The sequence below is a fragment of the Passer domesticus genome, chromosome 26 (genome assembly GCF_036417665.1).
Source record: "Passer domesticus isolate bPasDom1 chromosome 26, bPasDom1.hap1, whole genome shotgun sequence".
Taxonomy (NCBI): Eukaryota; Metazoa; Chordata; class Aves; order Passeriformes; family Passeridae; genus Passer; species Passer domesticus.
In genome coordinates, this window is record NC_087499.1 from 1,968,591 (window position 1) to 1,992,291 (window position 23,701).

Consider the following 23,701-nt stretch of genomic DNA (forward strand, 5'->3'; position numbering starts at 1 on the left):
ATATCCTGAAGCATGCGGAATTCCAGCAGGCAGCCGGCCACTCCGGGCCACCGGGCCCTGGACACGAATGATGCCATTTCCCCTGAGAAACAAAACTCACCAGGCCAGGTTCCTGATGTCAGTTTGCAGGAGGCACTTGGCACTGTCAAACCAGACACAGTTGCCTGTGGGGGCACCATGCATCTGGGAGATATCCTGAAGCATGCGGAATTTCAGCAGGCAGCCGGCCACTCCGGGCCACCGGGCCCTGGACACGAACCATGCCCTTTCCCCTGAGAAACAAAACTCACCAGGCCAGGTTCCTGATGTCAGTTTGCAGGAGGCACTTGGCACTCTCAAACCAGACACAGTTGCCTGTGGGTGCTCCTTGCATCTGGGAGGTATCCTGAAGCATACGGAATTTCAGCAGGCAGCCGGCCACTCCGGGACACCGGGCCCTGGACACGAACGATGCCATTTCCCCTGAGAAACAAAACTCACCAGGCCAGGTTCCTGATGTCAGTTTGCAGGAGGCACTTGGCACTCTCAAACCAGACACAGTTGCCTGTGGGTGCTCCTTGCATCTGGGAGATATCCTGAAGCATGCGGAATTTCAGCAGGCAGCCGGCCACTCCGGGCCACCGGGCCCTGGACAGGAACGATGCCCTTTCCCCTGAGAAACAAAACTCACCAGGCCAGGTTCCTGATGTCAGTTTGCAGGAGGCACTTGGCACTGTCAAACCAGACACAGTTGCCTGTGGGGGCACCTTGCATCTGGGAGATATCCTGAACCATGCGGAATTTCAGCAGGCAGCCGGCCACTCCGGGCCACCGGGTCCTGGACATGAACGATGCCCTTTCCCCTGAGAAACAAAACTCACCAGGCCAGGTTCCTGATGTCAGTTTGCAGGAGGCACTTGGCACTGTCAAACCAGACACAGTTGCCTGTGGGGGCACCTTGCATCTGGGAGATATCCTGAAGCATGCGGAATTTCAGCAGGCAGCCGGCCACTCCGGGCCACCGGGCCCTGGACACGAACGATGGCCTTTCCCCTGAGAAACAAAACTCACCAGGCCAGGTTCCTGATGTCAGTTTGCAGGAGGCACTTGGCACTGTCAAACCAGACACAGTTGCCTGTGGGGGCACCTTGCATCTGGGAGATATCCTGAAGCATGCGGAATTTCAGCAGGCAGCCGGCCACTCCGGGCCACCGGGCCCTGGACACGAACCATGCCCTTTCCCCTGAGAAACAAAACTCACCAGGCCAGGTTCCTGATGTCAGTTTGCAGGAGGCACTTGGCACTGTCAAACCAGACACAGTTGCCTGTGGGGGCACCTTGCATCTGGGAGATATCCTGAAGCATGCGGAATTTCAGCAGGCAGCCGGCCACTCCGGGCCACCGGGCCCTGGACACAAACGATGCCCTTTCCACTGAGACACAAAACTCACCAGGCCAGGTTCCTGATGTCAGTTTGCAGGAGGCACTTGGCACTGTCAAACCAGACACAGTTGCCTGTGGGGGCACCTTGCATCTGGGAGATATCCTGAACCATGCGGAATATCAGCAGGCAGGTGGCCACTCCGGGCCACCGGGCCCTGGACACAAACGATGCCCTTTCCCCTGAGAAACAAAACTCACCAGGCCAGGTTCCTGATGTCAGTTTGCAGGAGGCACTTGGCACTGTCAAACCAGACACAGTTGCCTGTGGGGGCACCATGCATCTGGGAGATATCCTGAAGCATGCGGAATTTCAGCAGGCAGCCGGCCACTCCGGGCCACCGGGCCCTGGACAGGAACGATGCCCTTTCCCGTGAGAAACAAAACTCACCAGGCCAGGTTCCTGATGTCAGTTTGCAGGAGGCACTTGGCACTGTCAAACCAGACACAGTTGCCTGTGGGGGCACCTTGCATCTGGGAGATATCCTGAAGCATGCGGAATTTCAGCAGGCAGCCGGCCACTCCGGGCCACCAGGCCCTGGACACGAACCATGGCCTTTCCCCTGAGAAACAAAACTCACCAGGCCAGGTTCCTGATGTCAGTTTGCAGGAGGCACTTGGCACTGTCAAACCAGACACAGTTGCCTGTGGGGGCACCTTGCATCTGGGAGATATCCTGAAGCATGCGGAATATCAGCAGGCAGCCGGCCACTCCGGGCCACCGGGCCCTGGACACAAACGATGCCCTTTCCCCTGAGAAACAAAACTCACCAGGCCAGGTTCCTGATGTCAGTTTGCAGGAGGCACTTGGCACTGTCAAACCAGACACAGTTGCCTGTGGGGGCACCTTGCATCTGGGAGATATCCTGAACCATGCGGAATTTCAGCAGGCAGCCGGCCACTCCGGGCCACCGGGTCGTGGACACGAACGATGCCATTTCCCCTGAGAAACAAAACTCACCAGGCCAGGTTCCTGATGTCAGTTTGCAGGAGGCACTTGGCACTCTCAAACAAGACACAGTTGCCTGTGGGTGCTCCTTGCATCTGGGAGATATCCTGAAGCATGCGGAATTTCAGCAGGCAGCCGGCCACTCCGGGCCACCGGGCCCTGGACACGAACGATGGCCTTTCCCCTGAGAAACAAAACTCACCAGGCCAGGTTCCTGATGTCAGTTTGCAGGAGGCACTTGGCACTGTCAAACCAGACACAGTTGCCTGTGGGGGCACCTTGCATCTGGGAGATATCCTGAAGCATGCGGAATTTCAGCAGGCAGCCGGCCACTCCGGGCCACCGGGTCCTGGACATGAACGATGCCCTTTCCCCTGAGAAACAAAACTCACCAGGCCAGGTTCCTGATGTCAGTTTGCAGGAGGCACTTGGCACTGTCAAACCAGACACAGTTGCCTGTGGGGGCACCTTGCATCTGGGAGATATCCTGAAGCATGCGGAATTTCAGCAGGCAGCCGGCCACTCCGGGCCACCGGGCCCTGGACACGAACGATGGCCTTTCCCCTGAGAAACAAAACTCACCAGGCCAGGTTCCTGATGTCAGTTTGCAGGAGGCACTTGGCACTGTCAAACCAGACACAGTTGCCTGTGGGGGCACCTTGCATCTGGGAGATATCCTGAAGCATGCGGAATTTCAGCAGGCAGCCGGCCACTCCGGGCCACCGGGCCCTGGACACGAACCATGCCCTTTCCCCTGAGAAACAAAACTCACCAGGCCAGGTTCCTGATGTCAGTTTGCAGGAGGCACTTGGCACTGTCAAACCAGACACAGTTGCCTGTGGGGGCACCTTGCATCTGGGAGATATCCTGAACCATGCGGAATTTCAGCAGGCAGCCGGCCACTCCGGGCCACCGGGCCCTGGACACAAACGATGCCCTTTCCACTGAGACACAAAACTCACCAGGCCAGGTTCCTGATGTCAGTTTGCAGGAGGCACTTGGCACTGTCAAACCAGACACAGTTGCCTGTGGGGGCACCTTGCATCTGGGAGATATCCTGAACCATGCGGAATATCAGCAGGCAGGTGGCCACTCCGGGCCACCGGGCCCTGGACACAAACGATGCCCTTTCCCCTGAGAAACAAAACTCACCAGGCCAGGTTCCTGATGTCAGTTTGCAGGAGGCACTTGGCACTGTCAAACCAGACACAGTTGCCTGTGGGGGCACCATGCATCTGGGAGATATCCTGAAGCATGCGGAATTTCAGCAGGCAGCCGGCCACTCCGGGCCACCGGGCCCTGGACAGGAACGATGCCCTTTCCCGTGAGAAACAAAACTCACCAGGCCAGGTTCCTGATGTCAGTTTGCAGGAGGCACTTGGCACTGTCAAACCAGACACAGTTGCCTGTGGGGGCACCTTGCATCTGGGAGATATCCTGAAGCATGCGGAATTTCAGCAGGCAGCCGGCCACTCCGGGCCACCAGGCCCTGGACACGAACCATGGCCTTTCCCCTGAGAAACAAAACTCACCAGGCCAGGTTCCTGATGTCAGTTTGCAGGAGGCACTTGGCACTGTCAAACCAGACACAGTTGCCTGTGGGGGCACCTTGCATCTGGGAGATATCCTGAAGCATGCGGAATATCAGCAGGCAGCCGGCCACTCCGGGCCACCGGGCCCTGGACACAAACGATGCCCTTTCCCCTGAGAAACAAAACTCACCAGGCCAGGTTCCTGATGTCAGTTTGCAGGAGGCACTTGGCACTGTCAAACCAGACACAGTTGCCTGTGGGGGCACCTTGCATCTGGGAGATATCCTGAACCATGCGGAATTTCAGCAGGCAGCCGGCCACTCCGGGCCACCGGGTCGTGGACACAAACGATGCCCTTTCCCCTGAGAAACAAAACTCACCAGGCCAGGTTCCTGATGTCAGTTTGCAGGAGGCACTTGGCACTGTCAAACCAGACACAGTTGCCTGTGGGGGCACCTTGCATCTGGGAGATATCCTGAAGCATGCGGAATTTCAGCAGGCAGCCGGCCACTCCGGGCCACCGAGCCCTGGACAAAAACGATGGCCTTTGCCCTGAGAAACAAAACTCACCAGGCCAGGTTCCTGATGTCAGTTTGCAGGAGGCACTTGGCACTCTCAAACCAGACACAGTTGCCTGTGGGGGCACCTTGCATCTGGGAGATATCCTGAACCATGCGGAATATCAGCAGGCAGCCGGCCACTCCGGGCCACCGGGCCCTGGACACAAACGATGCCCTTTCCCCTGAGAAACAAAACTCACCAGGCCAGGTTCCTGATGTCAGTTTGCAGGAGGCACTTGGCACTGTCAAACCAGACACAGTTGCCTGTGGGGCCACCTTGCATCTGGGAGATATCCTGAAGCATGCGGAATTTCAGCAGGCAGCCGGCCACTCCGGGCTACCGGGCCCTGGACACAAACGATGTCCTTTCCCCTGAGAAACAAAACTCACCAGGCCAGGTTCCTGATGTCAGTTTGCAGGAGGCACTTGGCACTGTCAAACCAGACACAGTTGCCTGTGGGGGCACCTTGCATCTGGGAGATATCCTGAAGCATGCGGAATTCCAGCAGGCAGCCGGCCACTCCGGGCCACCGGGCCCTGGACACGAACGATGCCATTTCCCCTGAGAAACAAAACTCACCAGGCCAGGTTCCTGATGTCAGTTTGCAGGAGGCACTTGGCACTGTCAAACCAGACACAGTTGCCTGTGGGGGCACCTTGCATCTGGGAGTTATCCTGAAACATGCGGTATTTCAGCAGGCAGCCGGCCACTCCGGTCCACCGGGCCCTGGACACGAACCATGCCCTTTCCCCTGAGAAACAAAACTCACCAGGCCAGGTTCCTGATGTCAGTTTGCAGGAGGCACTTGGCACTGTCAAACCAGACACAGTTGCCTGTGGGGGCACCTTGCATCTGGGAGATATCCTGAACCATGCGGAATTTCAGCAGGCAGCCGGCCACTCCGGGCCACCGGGCCCTGGACACGAACGATGCCCTTTCCCCTGAGAAACAAAACTCACCAGGCCAGGTTCCTGATGTCAGTTTGCAGGAGGCACTTGGCACTGTGAAACCAGACACAGTTGCCTGTGGGGGCACCTTGCATCTGGGAGATATCCTGAACCATGCGGAATTTCAGCAGGCAGCCGGCCACTCCGGGCCACCGGGTCCTGGACAGGAACGATGCCCTTTCCCCTGAGAAACAAAACTCACCAGGCCAGGTTCCTGATGTCAGTTTGCAGGAGGCACTTGGCACTGTCAAACCAGACACAGTTGCCTGTGGGGGCACCTTGCATCTGGGAGATATCCTGAAGCATGCGGAATTTCAGCAGGCCGCCGGCCACTCCGGGCCACCGGGCCCTGGACACGAACGATGCCATTTCCCCTGAGAAACAAAACTCACCAGGCCAGGTTCCTGATGTCAGTTTGCAGGAGGCACTTGGCACTGTCAAACCAGACACAGTTGCCTGTGGGGGCACCTTGCATCTGGGAGATATCCTGAAGCATGCGGAATATCAGCAGGCAGCCGGCCACTCCGGGCCACCGGGCCCTGGACACAAACGATGGCCTTTCCCCTGAGAAACAAAACTCACCAGGCCAGGTTCCTGATGTCAGTTTGCAGGAGGCACTTGGCACTGTCAAACCAGACACAGTTGCCTGTGGGGGCACCTTGCATCTGGGAGATATCATGAAGCATGCGGAATTTCAGCAGGCAGCCGGCCACTCCGGGCCACCGGGAACTGGGCACGAACGATGCCCTTTCCCCTGAGAAACAAAACTCACCAGGCCAGGTTCCTGATGTCAGTTTGCAGGAGGCACTTGGCACTGTCAAACCAGACACAGTTGCCTGTGGGGGCACCTTGCATCTGGGAGATATCCTGAAGCATGCGGAATTTCAGCAGGCAGCCGGCCACTCCGGGCCACCGGGCCCTGGACACGAACGATGCCCTTTCCCCTGAGAAACAAAACTCACCAGGCCAGGTTCCTGATCTCAGTTTGCAGGAGGCACTTGGCACTGTCAAACCAGACACAGTTGCCTGTGGGGGCACCTTGCATCTGGGAGATATCCTGAACCATGCGGAATTTCAGCAGGCAGCCGGCCACTCCGGGCCACCGGGCCCTGGACACGAACGATGCCCTTTCCCCTGAGAAACAAAACTCACCAGGCCAGGTTCCTGATGTCAGTTTGCAGGAGGCACTTGGCACTGTCAAACCAGACACAGTTGCCTGTGGGGGCACCTTGCATCTGGGAGATATCCTGAACCATGCGGAATTTCAGCAGGCAACCGGCCACTCCGGGCCACCGGGCCCTGGACACGAACGATGCCCTTTCCACTGAGAAACAAAACTCACCAGGCCAGGTTCCTGATGTCAGTTTGCAGGAGGCACTTGGCACTCTCAAACAAGACACCGTTGCCTCTGGGGGCACCGTGCATCTGGGAGATATCCTGAACCATACGGAATTTCAGCAGGCAGCCGGCCACTCCGGGCCACCGAGCCCTGGACAAAAACGATGGCCTTTGCCCTGAGAAACAAAACTCACCAGGCCAGGTTCCTGATGTCAGTTTGCAGGAGGCACTTGGCACTGTCAAACCAGACACAGTTGCCTGTGGGGGCACCTTGCATCTGGGAGATATCCTGAACCATGCGGAATTTCAGCAGGCAGCCGGCCACTCCGGGCCACTGGGCCCTGTACACAAACGATGCCCTTTCCCCTGAGAAACAAAACTCACCAGGCCAGGTTCCTGATGTCAGTTTGCAGGAGGCACTTGGCACTGTCAAACCAGACACAGTTGCCTGTGGGGGCACCTTGCATCTGGGAGATATCCTGAAGCATGCGGAATTTCAGCAGGCAGCCGGCCAGTCCGGGCCACCGGGCCCTGGACACGAACGATGCCCTTTCCCCTGAGAAACAAAACTCACCAGGCCAGGTTCCTGATGTCAGTTTGCAGGAGGCACTTGGCACTGTCAAACCAGACACAGTTGCCTGTGGGGGCACCTTGCATCTGGGAGATATCCTGAAGCATGCGGAATTTCAGCAGGCAACCGGCCACTCCGGGCCACCGGGCCCGGGACACGAACGATGCCCTTTCCCTTGAGATACAAAACTCACCAGGCCAGGTTCCTGATGTCAGTTTGCAGGAGGCACTTTGCACTCTCAAACAAGACACCGTTGCCTCTGGGGGCACCGTGCATCTGGGAGATATCCTGAAACCTACGGAATTTCAGCAGGCAGCCGGCCACTCCGGGCCACCGAGCCCTGGACAAAAACGATGGCCTTTGCCCTGAGAAACAAAACTCACCAGGCCAGGTTCCTGATGTCAGTTTGCAGGAGGCACTTGGCACTGTCAAACCAGACACAGTTGCCTGTGGGGGCACCTTGCATCTGGGAGATATCCTGAAGCATGCGGAATTTCAGCAGGCAGCCGGCCACTCCGGGCCACCGGGCCCTGGACACGAACGATGGCCTTTGCCCTGAGAAACAAAACTCACCAGGCCAGGTTCCTGATGTCAGTTTGCAGGAGGCACTTGGCACTGTCAAACCAGACACAGTTGCCTGTGGGGGCACCTTGCATCTGGGATATATCCTGAACCATGCGGAATATCAGCAGGCAGCCGGCCACTCCGGGCTACCGGGCCCTGGACACAAACGATGGCCTTTCCCCTGAGAAACAAAACTCACCAGGCCAGGTTCCTGATGTCAGTTTGCAGGAGGCACTTGGCACTGTCAAACCAGACACAGTTGCCTGTGGGGGCACCTTGCATCTGGGAGATATCCTGAAGCATGCGGAATATCAGCAGGCAGCCGGCCACTCCGGGCCACCGGGCCCTGGACACAAACGATGGCCTTTCCCCTGAGAAACAAAACTCACCAGGCCAGGTTCCTGATGTCAGTTTGCAGGAGGCACTTGGCACTGTCAAACCAGACACAGTTGCCTGTGGGGGCACCTTGCATCTGGGAGATATCATGAAGCATGCGGAATTTCAGCAGGCAGCCGGCCACTCCGGGCCACCGGGAACTGGGCACGAACGATGCCCTTTCCCCTGAGAAACAAAACTCACCAGGCCAGGTTCCTGATGTCAGTTTGCAGGAGGCACTTGGCACTGTCAAACCAGACACAGTTGCCTGTGGGGGCACCTTGCATCTGGGAGATATCCTGAAGCATGCGGAATTTCAGCAGGCAGCCGGCCACTCCGGGCCACCGGGCCCTGGACACGAACGATGCCCTTTCCCCTGAGAAACAAAACTCACCAGGCCAGGTTCCTGATGTCAGTTTGCAGGAGGCACTTGGCACTGTCAAACCAGACACAGTTGCCTGTGGGGGCACCTTGCATCTGGGAGATATCCTGAACCATGCGGAATTTCAGCAGGCAGCCGGCCACTCCGGGCCACCGGGCCCTGGACACGAACGATGCCCTTTCCCCTGAGAAACAAAACTCACCAGGCCAGGTTCCTGATGTCAGTTTGCAGGAGGCACTTGGCACTGTCAAACCAGACACAGTTGCCTGTGGGGGCACCTTGCATCTGGGAGATATCCTGAACCATGCGGAATTTCAGCAGGCAACCGGCCACTCCGGGCCACCGGGCCCTGGACACGAACGATGCCCTTTCCCCTGAGAAACAAAACTCACCAGGCCAGGTTCCTGATGTCAGTTTGCAGGAGGCACTTTGCACTCTCAAACAAGACACCGTTGCCTCTGGGGGCACCTTGCATCTGGGAGATATCCTGAACCATACGGAATTTCAGCAGGCAGCCGGCCACTCCGGGCCACCGAGCCATGGACAAAAACGATGGCCTTTGCCCTGAGAAACAAAACTCACCAGGCCAGGTTCCTGATGTCAGTTTGCAGGAGGCACTTGGCACTCTCAAACCAGACACAGTTGCCTGTGGGGGCACCTTGCATCTGGGAGATATCCTGAAGCATGCGGAATTTCAGCAGGCAGCCGGCCATTCCGGGGCACCGGGCCCTGGACACGAACGATGCCCTTTCCCCTGAGAAACAAAACTCACCAGGCCAGGTTCCTGATGTCAGTTTGCAGGAGGCACTTGGCACTGTCAAACCAGACACAGTTGCCTGTGGGGGCACCTTGCATCTGGGAGATATCCTGAACCATGCGGAATATCAGCAGGCAGCCGGCCACTCCGGGCTACCGGGCCCTGGACACAAACGATGGCCTTTCCCCTGAGAAACAAAACTCACCAGGCCAGGTTCCTGATGTCAGTTTGCAGGAGGCACTTGGCACTGTCAAACCAGACACAGTTGCCTGTGGGGGCACCTTGCATCTGGGAGATATCCTGAAGCATGCGGAATATCAGCAGGCAGCCGGCCACTCCGGGCCACCGGGCCCTGGACACAAACGATGGCCTTTCCCCTGAGAAACAAAACTCACCAGGCCAGGTTCCTGATGTCAGTTTGCAGGAGGCACTTGGCACTGTCAAACCAGACACAGTTGCCTGTGGGGGCACCTTGCATCTGGGAGATATCCTGAACCATGCGGAATTTCAGCAGGCAGCCGGCCACTCCGGGCCACCGGGTCCTGGACAGGAACGATGCCCTTTCCCCTGAGAAACAAAACTCACCAGGCCAGGTTCCTGATGTCAGTTTGCAGGAGGCACTTGGCACTGTCAAACCAGACACAGTTGCCTGTGGGGGCACCTTGCATCTGGGAGATATCCTGAAGCATGCGGAATTTCAGCAGGTAGCCGGCCACTCCGGGCCACCGGGCCCTGGACACGAACCATGCCCTTTCCCCTGAGAAACAAAACTCACCAGGCCAGGTTCCTGATGTCAGTTTGCAGGAGGCACTTGGCACTGTCAAACCAGACACAGTTGCCTGTGGGGGCACCTTGCATCTGGGAGATATCCTGAACCATGCGGAATATCAGCAGGCAGCCGGCCACTCCGGGCTACCGGGCCCTGGACACAAACGATGGCCTTTCCCCTGAGAAACAAAACTCACCAGGCCAGGTTCCTGATGTCAGTTTGCAGGAGGCACTTGGCACTGTCAAACCAGACACAGTTGCCTGTGGGTGCACCTTGCATCTGGGAGATATCCTGAAGCATGCGGAATATCAGCAGGCAGCCGGCCACTCCGGGCCACCGGGCCCTGGACACAAACGATGGCCTTTCCCCTGAGAAACAAAACTCACCAGGCCAGGTTCCTGATGTCAGTTTGCAGGAGGCACTTGGCACTGTCAAACCAGACACAGTTGCCTGTGGGGGCACCTTGCATCTGGGAGATATCCTGAACCATGCGGAATTTCAGCAGGCAGCCGGCCACTCCGGGCCACCGGGCCCTGGACACGAACGATGGCCTTTCCCCTGAGAAACAAAACTCACCAGGCCAGGTTCCTGATGTCAGTTTGCAGGAGGCACTTGGCACTGTCAAACCAGACACAGTTGCCTGTGGGGGCACCTTGCATCTGGGAGATATCCTGAACCATGCGGAATATCAGCAGGCAGCCGGCCACTCCGGGCTACCGGGCCCTGGACACAAACGATGGCCTTTCCCCTGAGAAACAAAACTCACCAGGCCAGGTTCCTGATCTCAGTTTGCAGGAGGCACTTGGCACTGTCAAACCAGACACAGTTGCCTGTGGGGGCACCTTGCATCTGGGAGATATCCTGAAGCATGCGGAATATCAGCAGGCAGCCGGCCACTCCGGGCCACCGGGCCCTGGACACAAACGATGGCCTTTCCCCTGAGAAACAAAACTCACCAGGCCAGGTTCCTGATGTCAGTTTGCAGGAGGCACTTGGCACTGTGAAACCAGACACAGTTGCCTGTGGGGGCACCTTGCATCTGGGAGATATCCTGAACCATGCGGAATTTCAGCAGGCAGCCGGCCACTCCGGGCCACCGGGCCCTGGACACAAACGATGCCCTTTCCCCTGAGAAACAAAACTCACCAGGCCAGGTTCCTGATGTCAGTTTGCAGGAGGCACTTGGCACTGTCAAACCAGACACAGTTGCCTGTGGGGGCACCTTGCATCTGGGAGATATCCTGAAGCATGCGGAATTCCAGCAGGCAGCCGGCCACTCCGGGCCACCGGGCCCTGGACACGAACGATGCCATTTCCCCTGAGAAACAAAACTCACCAGGCCAGGTTCCTGATGTCAGTTTGCAGGAGGCACTTGGCACTGTCAAACCAGACACAGTTGCCTGTGGGTGCACGTTGCATCTGGGAGATATCCTGAAGCATGCGGAATTTCAGCAGGCAGCCGGCCACTCCGGGCCACCGGGCCCTGGACACGAACGATGCCATTTCCCCTGAGAAACAAAACTCACCAGGCCAGGTTCCTGATGTCAGTTTGCAGGAGGCACTTGGCACTGTCAAACCAGACACAGTTGCCTGTGGGGGCACCTTGCATCTGGGAGTTATCCTGAACCATGCGGTATTTCAACAGGCAGCCGGCCACTCCGGGCCACCGGGCCCTGGACACAAACGATGCCCTTTCCCCTGAGAAACAAAACTCACCAGGCCAGGTTCCTGATGTCAGTTTGCAGGAGGCACTTGGCACTGTCAAACCAGACACAGTTGCCTGTGGGGGCACCTTGCATCTGGGAGATATCCTGAAGCATGCGGAATTCCAGCAGGCAGCCGGCCACTCCGGGCCACCGGGCCCTGGACACAAACGATGCCCTTTCCCCTGAGAAACAAAACTCACCAGGCCAGGTTCCTGATGTCAGTTTGCAGGAGGCACTTGGCACTGTCAAACCAGACACAGTTGCCTGTGGGGGCACCTTGCATCTGGGAGATATCCTGAAGCATGCGGAATTCCAGCAGGCAGCCGGCCACTCCGGGCCACCGGGCCCTGGACACAAACGATGCCCTTTCCCCTGAGAAACAAAAGTCACCAGGCCAGGTTCCTGATGTCAGTTTGCAGGAGGCACTTGGCACTGTCAAACCAGACACAGTTGCCTGTGGGGGCACCTTGCATCTGGGAGATATCCTGAAGCATGCGGAATTTCAGCAGGCAGCCGGCCACTCCGGGCCACCGGGCCCTGGACACGAACGATGCCCTTTCCCCTGAGAAACAAAACTCACCAGGCCAGGTTCCTGATGTCAGTTTGCAGGAGGCACTTGGCACTGTCAAACCAGACACAGTTGCCTGTGGGGGCACCTTGCATCTGGGAGATATCCTGAAGCATGCGGAATTCCAGCAGGCAGCCGGCCACTCCGGGCCACCGGGCCCTGGACACGAATGATGCCATTTCCCCTGAGAAACAAAACTCACCAGGCCAGGTTCCTGATGTCAGTTTGCAGGAGGCACTTGGCACTGTCAAACCAGACACAGTTGCCTGTGGGGGCACCATGCATCTGGGAGATATCCTGAAGCATGCGGAATTTCAGCAGGCAGCCGGCCACTCCGGGCCACCGGGCCCTGGACACGAACCATGCCCTTTCCCCTGAGAAACAAAACTCACCAGGCCAGGTTCCTGATGTCAGTTTGCAGGAGGCACTTGGCACTGTCAAACCAGACACAGTTGCCTGTGGGTGCGCCTTGCATCTGGGAGGTATCCTGAAGCATACGGAATTTCAGCAGGCAGCCGGCCACTCCGGGCCACCGGGCCCTGGACAGGAACGATGCCATTTCCCCTGAGAAACAAAACTCACCAGGCCAGGTTCCTGATGTCAGTTTGCAGGAGGCACTTGGCACTCTCAAACCAGACACAGTTGCCTGTGGGTGCTCCTTGCATCTGGGAGATATCCTGAAGCATGCGGAATTTCAGCAGGCAGCCGGCCACTCCGGGCCACCGGGCCCTGGACACGAACGATGGCCTTTCCCCTGAGAAACAAAACTCACCAGGCCAGGTTCCTGATGTCAGTTTGCAGGAGGCACTTGGCACTGTCAAACCAGACACAGTTGCCTGTGGGGGCACCTTGCATCTGGGAGATATCCTGAACCATGCGGAATTTCAGCAGGCAGCCGGCCACTCCGGGCCACCGGGTCCTGGACATGAACGATGCCCTTTCCCCTGAGAAACAAAACTCACCAGGCCAGGTTCCTGATGTCAGTTTGCAGGAGGCACTTGGCACTGTCAAACCAGACACAGTTGCCTGTGGGGGCACCTTGCATCTGGGAGATATCCTGAAGCATGCGGAATTTCAGCAGGCAGCCGGCCACTCCGGGCCACCGGGCCCTGGACACGAACGATGGCCTTTCCCCTGAGAAACAAAACTCACCAGGCCAGGTTCCTGATGTCAGTTTGCAGGAGGCACTTGGCACTGTCAAACCAGACACAGTTGCCTGTGGGGGCACCTTGCATCTGGGAGATATCCTGAAGCATGCGGAATTTCAGCAGGCAGCCGGCCACTCCGGGCCACCGGGCCCTGGACACGAACCATGCCCTTTCCCCTGAGAAACAAAACTCACCAGGCCAGGTTCCTGATGTCAGTTTGCAGGAGGCACTTGGCACTGTCAAACCAGACACAGTTGCCTGTGGGGGCACCTTGCATCTGGGAGATATCCTGAACCATGCGGAATTTCAGCAGGCAGCCGGCCACTCCGGGCCACCGGGCCCTGGACACAAACGATGCCCTTTCCACTGAGACACAAAACTCACCAGGCCAGGTTCCTGATGTCAGTTTGCAGGAGGCACTTGGCACTGTCAAACCAGACACAGTTGCCTGTGGGGGCACCTTGCATCTGGGAGATATCCTGAACCATGCGGAATATCAGCAGGCAGGTGGCCACTCCGGGCCACCGGGCCCTGGACACAAACGATGCCCTTTCCCCTGAGAAACAAAACTCACCAGGCCAGGTTCCTGATGTCAGTTTGCAGGAGGCACTTGGCACTGTCAAACCAGACACAGTTGCCTGTGGGGGCACCATGCATCTGGGAGATATCCTGAAGCATGCGGAATTTCAGCAGGCAGCCGGCCACTCCGGGCCACCGGGCCCTGGACAGGAACGATGCCCTTTCCCGTGAGAAACAAAACTCACCAGGCCAGGTTCCTGATGTCAGTTTGCAGGAGGCACTTGGCACTGTCAAACCAGACACAGTTGCCTGTGGGGGCACCTTGCATCTGGGAGATATCCTGAAGCATGCGGAATTTCAGCAGGCAGCCGGCCACTCCGGGCCACCAGGCCCTGGACACGAACCATGCCCTTTCCCCTGAGAAACAAAACTCACCAGGCCAGGTTCCTGATGTCAGTTTGCAGGAGGCACTTGGCACTGTCAAACCAGACACAGTTGCCTGTGGGGGCACCTTGCATCTGGGAGATATCCTGAAGCATGCGGAATATCAGCAGGCAGCCGGCCACTCCGGGCCACCGGGCCCTGGACACAAACGATGCCCTTTCCCCTGAGAAACAAAACTCACCAGGCCAGGTTCCTGATGTCAGTTTGCAGGAGGCACTTGGCACTGTCAAACCAGACACAGTTGCCTGTGGGGGCACCTTGCATCTGGGAGATATCCTGAAGCATGCGGAATTTCAGCAGGCAGCCGGCCACTCCGGGCCACCAGGTCGTGGACACAAACGATGCCCTTTCCCCTGAGAAACAAAACTCACCAGGCCAGGTTCCTGATGTCAGTTTGCAGGAGGCACTTGGCACTGTCAAACCAGACACAGTTGCCTGTGGGGGCACCTTGCATCTGGGAGATATCCTGAAGCATGCGGAATTTCAGCAGGCAGCCGGCCACTCCGGGCCACCGAGCCCTGGACAAAAACGATGGCCTTTGCCCTGAGAAACAAAACTCACCAGGCCAGGTTCCTGATGTCAGTTTGCAGGAGGCACTTGGCACTCTCAAACCAGACACAGTTGCCTCTGGGGGCACCTTGCATCTGGGAGATATCCTGAACCATGCGGAATATCAGCAGGCAGCCGGCCACTCCGGGCCACCGGGCCCTGGACACAAACGATGCCCTTTCCCCTGAGAAACAAAACTCACCAGGCCAGGTTCCTGATGTCAGTTTGCAGGAGGCACTTGGCACTGTCAAACCAGACACAGTTGCCTGTGGGGCCACCTTGCATCTGGGAGATATCCTGAAGCATGCGGAATTTCAGCAGGCAGCCGGCCACTCCGGGCTACCGGGCCCTGGACACAAACGATGTCCTTTCCCCTGAGAAAAAAAACTCACCAGGCCAGGTTCCTGATGTCAGTTTGCAGGAGGCACTTGGCACTGTCAAACCAGACACAGTTGCCTGTGGGGGCACCTTGCATCTGGGAGATATCCTGAAGCATGCGGAATTCCAGCAGGCAGCCGGCCACTCCGGGCCACCGGGCCCTGGACACGAACGATGCCATTTCCCCTGAGAAACAAAACTCACCAGGCCAGGTTCCTGATGTCAGTTTGCAGGAGGCACTTGGCACTGTCAAACCAGACACAGTTGCCTGTGGGGGCACCTTGCATCTGGGAGTTATCCTGAAACATGCGGTATTTCAGCAGGCAGCCGGCCACTCCGGGCCACCGGGCCCTGGACACGAACCATGCCCTTTCCCCTGAGAAACAAAACTCACCAGGCCAGGTTCCTGATGTCAGTTTGCAGGAGGCACTTGGCACTGTCAAACCAGACACAGTTGCCTGTGGGGGCACCTTGCATCTGGGAGATATCCTGAACCATGCGGAATTTCAGCAGGCAGCCGGCCACTCCGGGCCACCGGGCCCTGGACACGAACGATGCCCTTTCCCCTGAGAAACAAAACTCACCAGGCCAGGTTCCTGATCTCAGTTTGCAGGAGGCACTTGGCACTGTCAAACCAGACACAGTTGCCTGTGGGGGCACCTTGCATCTGGGAGATATCCTGAAGCATGCGGAATTCCAGCAGGCAGCCGGCCACTCCGGGCCACCGGGCCCTGGACACAAACGATGCCCTTTCCCCTGAGAAACAAAACTCACCAGGCCAGGTTCCTGATGTCAGTTTGCAGGAGGCACTTGGCACTGTCAAACCAGACACAGTTGCCTGTGGGGGCACCTTGCATCTGGGAGATATCCTGAACCATGCGGAATTTCAGCAGGCAGCCGGCCACTCCGGGCCACCGGGTCCTGGACAGGAACGATGCCCTTTCCCCTGAGAAACAAAACTCACCAGGCCAGGTTCCTGATGTCAGTTTGCAGGAGGCACTTGGCACTGTCAAACCAGACACAGTTGCCTGTGGGGGCACCTTGCATCTGGGAGATATCCTGAAGCATGCGGAATTCCAGCAGGCAGCCGGCCACTCCGGGCCACCGGGCCCTGGACACGAACGATGCCATTTCCCCTGAGAAACAAAACTCACCAGGCCAGGTTCCTGATGTCAGTTTGCAGGAGGCACTTGGCACTGTCAAACCAGACACAGTTGCCTGTGGGGGCACCTTGCATCTGGGAGATATCCTGAAGCATGCGGAATTTCAGCAGGCAGCCGGCCACTCCGGGCCACCGGGCCCTGGACACGAACGATGCCATTTCCCCTGAGAAACAAAACTCACCAGGCCAGGTTCCTGATGTCAGTTTGCAGGAGGCACTTGGCACTGTCAAACCAGACACAGTTGCCTGTGGGGGCACCTTGCATCTGGGAGTTATCCTGAAACATGCGGTATTTCAGCAGGCAGCCGGCCACTCCGGGCCACCGGGCCCTGGACACGAACCATGGCCTTTCCCCTGAGAAACAAAACTCACCAGGCCAGGTTCCTGATGTCAGTTTGCAGGAGGCACTTGGCACTGTCAAACCAGACACAGTTGCCTGTGGGGGCACCTTGCATCTGGGAGATATCCTGAAGCATGCGGAATTCCAGCAGGCAGCCGGCCACTCTGGGCCACCGGGCCCTGGACACGAACGATGCCCTTTCCCCTGAGAAACAAAACTCACCAGGCCAGGTTCCTGATGTCAGTTTGCAGGAGGCACTTGGCACTGCCAAACCAGACACAGTTGCCTGTGGGGGCACCTTGCATCTGGGAGATATCCTGAAGCATGCGGAATTTCAGCAGGCAGCCGGCCACTCCGGGCCACCGGGCCCTGGACACGAACCATGGCCGTTCCCCTGAGAAATAAAACTCACCAGGCCAGGTTCCTGATGTCAGTTTGCAGGAGGCACTTGGCACTCTCAAACCAGACACAGTTGCCTGTGGGGGCACCTTGCATCTGGGAGATATCCTGAACCATGCGGAATTTCAGCAGGCAGCCGGCCACTCCGGGCCACCGGGCCCTGGACACGAACGATGGCCTTTCCCCTGAGAAACAAAACTCACCAGGCCAGGTTCCTGATGTCAGTTTGCAGGAGGCACTTGGCACTGTCAAACCAGACACAGTTGCCTGTGGGTGCACGTTGCATCTGGGAGATATCCTGAACCATGCGGAATTTCAGCAGGCAGCCGGCCACTCCGGGCCACCGGGCCCTGGACACAAACGATGCCCTTTCCCCTGAGAAACAAAACTCACCAGGCCAGGTTCCTGATGTCAGTTTGCAGGAGGCACTTGGCACTGTCAAACCAGACACAGTTGCCTGTGGGGGCACCTTGCATCTGGGAGATATCCTGAAGCATGCGGAATTCCAGCAGGCAGCCGGCCACTCTGGGCCACCGGGCCCTGGACACAAACGATGCCCTTTCCCCTGAGAAACAAAACTCACCAGGCCAGGTTCCTGATGTCAGTTTGCAGGAGGCACTTGGCACTGTCAAACCAGACACAGTTGCCTGTGGGGGCACCTTGCATCTGGGAGATATCCTGAACCATGCGGAATTTCAGCAGGCAGCCGGCCACTCCGGGCCACCGGGTCCTGGACAGGAACGATGCCCTTTCCCCTGAGAAACAAAACTCACCCGGCCAGGTTCCTGATGTCAGTTTGCAGGAGGCACTTGGCACTGTCAAACCAGACACAGTTGCCTGTGGGGCCACCTTGCATCTGGGAGATATCCTGAAGCATGCGGAATTCCAGCAGGCAGCCGGCCACTCCGGGCCACCGGGCCCTGGACACGAACGATGCCATTTCCCCTGAGAAACAAAACTCACCAGGCCAGGTTCCTGATGTCAGTTTGCAGGAGGCACTTGGCACTGTCAAACCAGACACAGTTGCCTGTGGGTGCACGTTGCATCTGGGAGATATCCTGAAGCATGCGGAATTTCAGCAGGCAGCCGGCCACTCCGGGCCACCGGGCCCTGGACACGAACGATGCCATTTCCCCTGAGAAACAAAACTCACCAGGCCAGGTTCCTGATGTCAGTTTGCAGGAGGCACTTGGCACTCTCAAACCAGACACAGTTGCCTGTGGGGGCACCTTGCATCTGGGAGTTATCCTGAACCATGCGGTATTTCAGCAGGCAGCCGGCCACTCCGGGCCACCGGGCCCTGGACACGAACCATGGCCTTTCCCCTGAGAAACAAAACTCACCAGGCCAGGTTCCTGATGTCAGTTTGCAGGAGGCACTTGGCACTGTCAAACCAGACACAGTTGCCTGTGGGGGCACCTTGCATCTGGGAGATATTCTGAAGCATGCGGAATTCCAGCAGGCAGCCGGCCACTCTGGGCCACCGGGCCCTGGACACTAACGATGCCCTTTCCCCTGAGAAACAAAACTCACCAGGCCAGGTTCCTGATGTCAGTTTGCAGGAGGCACTTGGCACTGCCAAACCAGACACAGTTGCCTGTGGGGGCACCTTGCATCTGGGAGATATCCTGAAGCATGCGGAATTTCAGCAGGCAGCCGGCCACTCCGGGCCACCGGGCCCTGGACACGAACCATGGCCGTTCCCCTGAGAAACAAAACTCACCAGGCCAGGTTCCTGATGTCAGTTTGCAGGAGGCACTTGGCACTGTCAAACCAGACACAGTTGCCTGTGGGGGCACCTTGCATCTGGGAGATATCCTGAAGCATGCGGAATTTCAGCACGCAGCCGGCCACTCCGGGCCACCGGGCCGTGGACACGAACCATGGCCTTTCCCCTGAGAAACAAAACTCACCAGGCCAGGTTCCTGATGTCAGTTTGCAGGAGGCACTTGGCACTGCCAAACCAGACACAGTTGCCTGTGGGGGCACCTTGCATCTGGGAGATATCCTGAAGCATGCGGAATTTCAGCAGGCAGCCGGCCACTCCGGGCCACCGGGCCACCGGGCCCTGGACACGAACGATGCCCTTTCCCCTGAGAAACAAAACTCACCAGGCCAGGTTCCTGATGTCAGTTTGCAGGAGGCACTTGGCACTGTCAAACCAGACACAGTTGCCTGTGGGGGCACCTTGCATCTGGGAGATATCCTGAAGCATGCGGAATTTCAGCAGGCAGCCGGCCACTCCGGGCCACCGGGCCCTGGACACAAACGATGCCCTTTCCCCTGAGAAACAAAACTCACCAGGCCAGGTTCCTGATGTCAGTTTGCAGGAGGCACTTGGCACTGTCAAACCAGACACAGTTGCCTGTGGGGGCACCATGCATCTGGGAGATATCCTGAACCATGTGGAATTTCAGCAGGCAGCCGGCCACTCCGGGCCACCGGGCCCTGGACAGGAACGATGCCCTTTCCCGTGAGAAACAAAACTCACCAGGCCAGGTTCCTGATGTCAGTTTGCAGGAGGCACTTGGCACTGTCAAACCAGACACAGTTGCCTGTGGGGGCACCTTGCATCTGGGAGATATCCTGAAGCATGCGGAATTTCAGCAGGCAGCCGGCCACTCCGGGCCACCAGGCCCTGGACACGAACGATGGCCTTTCCCCTGAGAAACAAAACTCACCAGGCCAGGTTCCTGATGTCAGTTTGCAGGAGGCACTTGGCACTGTCAAACCAGACACAGTTGCCTGTGGGGGCACCTTGCATCTGGGAGATATCCTGAAGCATGCGGAATATCAGCAGGCAGCCGGCCACTCCGGGCCACCGGGCCCTGGACACAAACGATGCCCTTTCCCCTGAGAAACAAAACTCACCAGGCCAGGTTCCTGATGTCAGTTTGCAGGAGGCACTTGGCACTGTCAAACCAGACACAGTTGCCTGTGGGGGCACCTTGCATCTGGGAGATATCCTGAAGCATGCGGAATTTCAGCAGGCAGCCGGCCACTCCGGGCCACCGGGTCGTGGACACAAACGATGCCCTTTCCCCTGAGAAACAAAACTCACCAGGCCAGGTTCCTGATGTCAGTTTGCAGGAGGCACTTGGCACTGTCAAACCAGACACAGTTGCCTGTGGGGGCACCTTGCATCTGGGAGATATCCTGAAGCATGCGGAATTTCAGCAGGCAGCCGGCCACTCCGGGCCACCGAGCCCTGGACAAAAACGATGGCCTTTGCCCTGAGAAACAAAACTCACCAGGCCAGGTTCCTGATGTCAGTTTGCAGGAGGCACTTGGCACTCTCAAACCAGACACAGTTGCCTCTGGGGGCACCTTGCATCTGGGAGATATCCTGAACCATGCGGAATATCAGCAGGCAGCCGGCCACTCCGGGCCACCGGGCCCTGGACACAAACGATGCCCTTTCCCCTGAGAAACAAAACTCACCAGGCCAGGTTCCTGATGTCAGTTTGCAGGAGGCACTTGGCACTGTCAAACCAGACACAGTTGCCTGTGGGGCCACCTTGCATCTGGGAGATATCCTGAAGCATGCGGAATTTCAGCAGGCAGCCGGCCACTCCGGGCTACCGGGCACTGGACACAAACGATGTCCTTTCCCCTGAGAAACAAAACTCACCAGGCCAGGTTCCTGATGTCAGTTTGCAGGAGGCACTTGGCACTGTCAAACCAGACACAGTTGCCTGTGGGGGCACCTTGCATCTGGGAGATATCCTGAAGCATGCGGAATTCCAGCAGGCAGCCGGCCACTCCGGGCCACCGGGCCCTGGACACAAACGATGCCCTTTCCCCTGAGAAACAAAACTCACCAGGCCAGGTTCCTGATGTCAGTTTGCAGGAGGCACTTGGCACTGTCAAACCAGACACAGTTGCCTGTGGGTGCACGTTGCATCTGGGAGATATCCTGAAGCATGCGGAATTTCAGCAGGCAGCCGGCCACTCCGGGCCACCGGGCCCTGGACACGAACGATGCCATTTCCCCTGAGAAACAAAACTCACCAGGCCAGGTTCCTGATGTCAGTTTGCAGGAGGCACTTGGCACTGTCAAACCAGACACAGTTGCCTGTGGGGGCACCTTGCATCTGGGAGTTATCCTGAACCATGCGGTATTTCAGCAGGCAGCCGGCCACTCCGGGCCACCGGGCCCTGGACACGAACCATGGCCGTTCCCCTGAGAAACAAAACTCACCAGGCCAGGTTCCTGATGTCAGTTTGCAGGAGGCACTTGGCACTCTCAAACCAGACACAGTTGCCTGTGGGGGCACCTTGCATCTGGGAGATATCCTGAACCATGCGGAATTTCAGCAGGCAGCCGGCCACTCCGGGCCACCGGGCCCTGGACACGAACGATGGCCTTTCCCCTGAGAAACAAAACTCACCAGGCCAGGTTCCTGATGTCAGTTTGCAGGAGGCACTTGGCACTGTCAAACCAGACACAGTTGCCTGTGGGTGCACGTTGCATCTGGGAGATATCCTGAACCATGCGGAATTTCAGCAGGCAGCCGGCCACTCCGGGCCACCGGGCCCTGGACACAAACGATGCCCTTTCCCCTGAGAAACAAAACTCACCAGGCCAGGTTCCTGATGTCAGTTTGCAGGAGGCACTTGGCACTGTCAAACCAGACACAGTTGCCTGTGGGGGCACCTTGCATCTGGGAGATATCCTGAAGCATGCGGAATTCCAGCAGGCAGCCGGCCACTCTGGGCCACCGGGCCCTGGACACAAACGATGCCCTTTCCCCTGAGAAACAAAACTCACCAGGCCAGGTTCCTGATGTCAGTTTGCAGGAGGCACTTGGCACTGTCAAACCAGACACAGTTGCCTGTGGGGGCACCTTGCATCTGGGAGATATCCTGAACCATGCGGAATTCCAGCAGGCAGCCGGCCACTCCGGGCCACCGGGTCCTGGACAGGAACGATGCCCTTTCCCCTGAGAAACAAAACTCACCAGGCCAGGTTCCTGATGTCAGTTTGCAGGAGGCACTTGGCACTGTCAAACCAGACACAGTTGCCTGTGGGGGCACCTTGCATCTGGGAGATATCCTGAAGCATGCGGAATTCCAGCAGGCAGCCGGCCACTCCGGGCCACCGGGCCCTGGACACGAACGATGCCATTTCCCCTGAGAAACAAAACTCACCAGGCCAGGTTCCTGATGTCAGTTTGCAGGAGGCACTTGGCACTGTCAAACCAGACACAGTTGCCTGTGGGTGCACGTTGCATCTGGGAGATATCCTGAAGCATGCGGAATTTCAGCAGGCAGCCGGCCACTCCGGGCCACCGGGCCCTGGACACGAACGATGCCATTTCCCCTGAGAAACAAAACTCACCAGGCCAGGTTCCTGATGTCAGTTTGCAGGAGGCACTTGGCACTGTCAAACCAGACACAGTTGCCTGTGGGGGCACCTTGCATCTGGGAGTTATCCTGAACCATGCGGTATTTCAGCAGGCAGCCGGCCACTCCGGGCCACCGGGCCCTGGACACGAACCATGGCCTTTCCCCTGAGAAACAAAACTCACCAGGCCAGGTTCCTGATGTCAGTTTGCAGGAGGCACTTGGCACTGTCAAACCAGACACAGTTGCCTGTGGGGGCACCTTGCATCTGGGAGATATTCTGAAGCATGCGGAATTCCAGCAGGCAGCCGGCCACTCTGGGCCACCGGGCCCTGGACACGAACGATGCCCTTTCCCCTGAGAAACAAAACTCACCAGGCCAGGTTCCTGATGTCAGTTTGCAGGAGGCACTTGGCACTGCCAAACCAGACACAGTTGCCTGTGGGGGCACCTTGCATCTGGGAGATATCCTGAAGCATGCGGAATTTCAGCAGGCAGCCGGCCACTCCGGGCCACCGGGCCCTGGACACGAACCATGGCCGTTCCCCTGAGAAACAAAACTCACCAGGCCAGGTTCTGATGTCAGTTTGCAGGAGGCACTTGGCACTGTCAAACCAGACACAGTTGCCTGTGGGGGCACCTTGCATCTGGGAGATATCCTGAAGCATGCGGAATTTCAGCACGCAGCCGGCCACTCCGGGCCACCGGGCCGTGGACACGAACCATGGCCTTTCCCCTGAGAAACAAAACTCACCAGGCCAGGTTCCTGATGTCAGTTTGCAGGAGGCACTTGGCACTGCCAAACCAGACACAGTTGCCTGTGGGGGCACCTTGCATCTGGGAGATATCCTGAAGCATGCGGAATTTCAGCAGGCAGCCGGCCACTCCGGGCCACCGGGCCCTGGACACGAACGATGGCCTTTCCCCTGAGAAACAAAACTCACCAGGCCAGGTTCCTGATGTCAGTTTGCAGGAGGC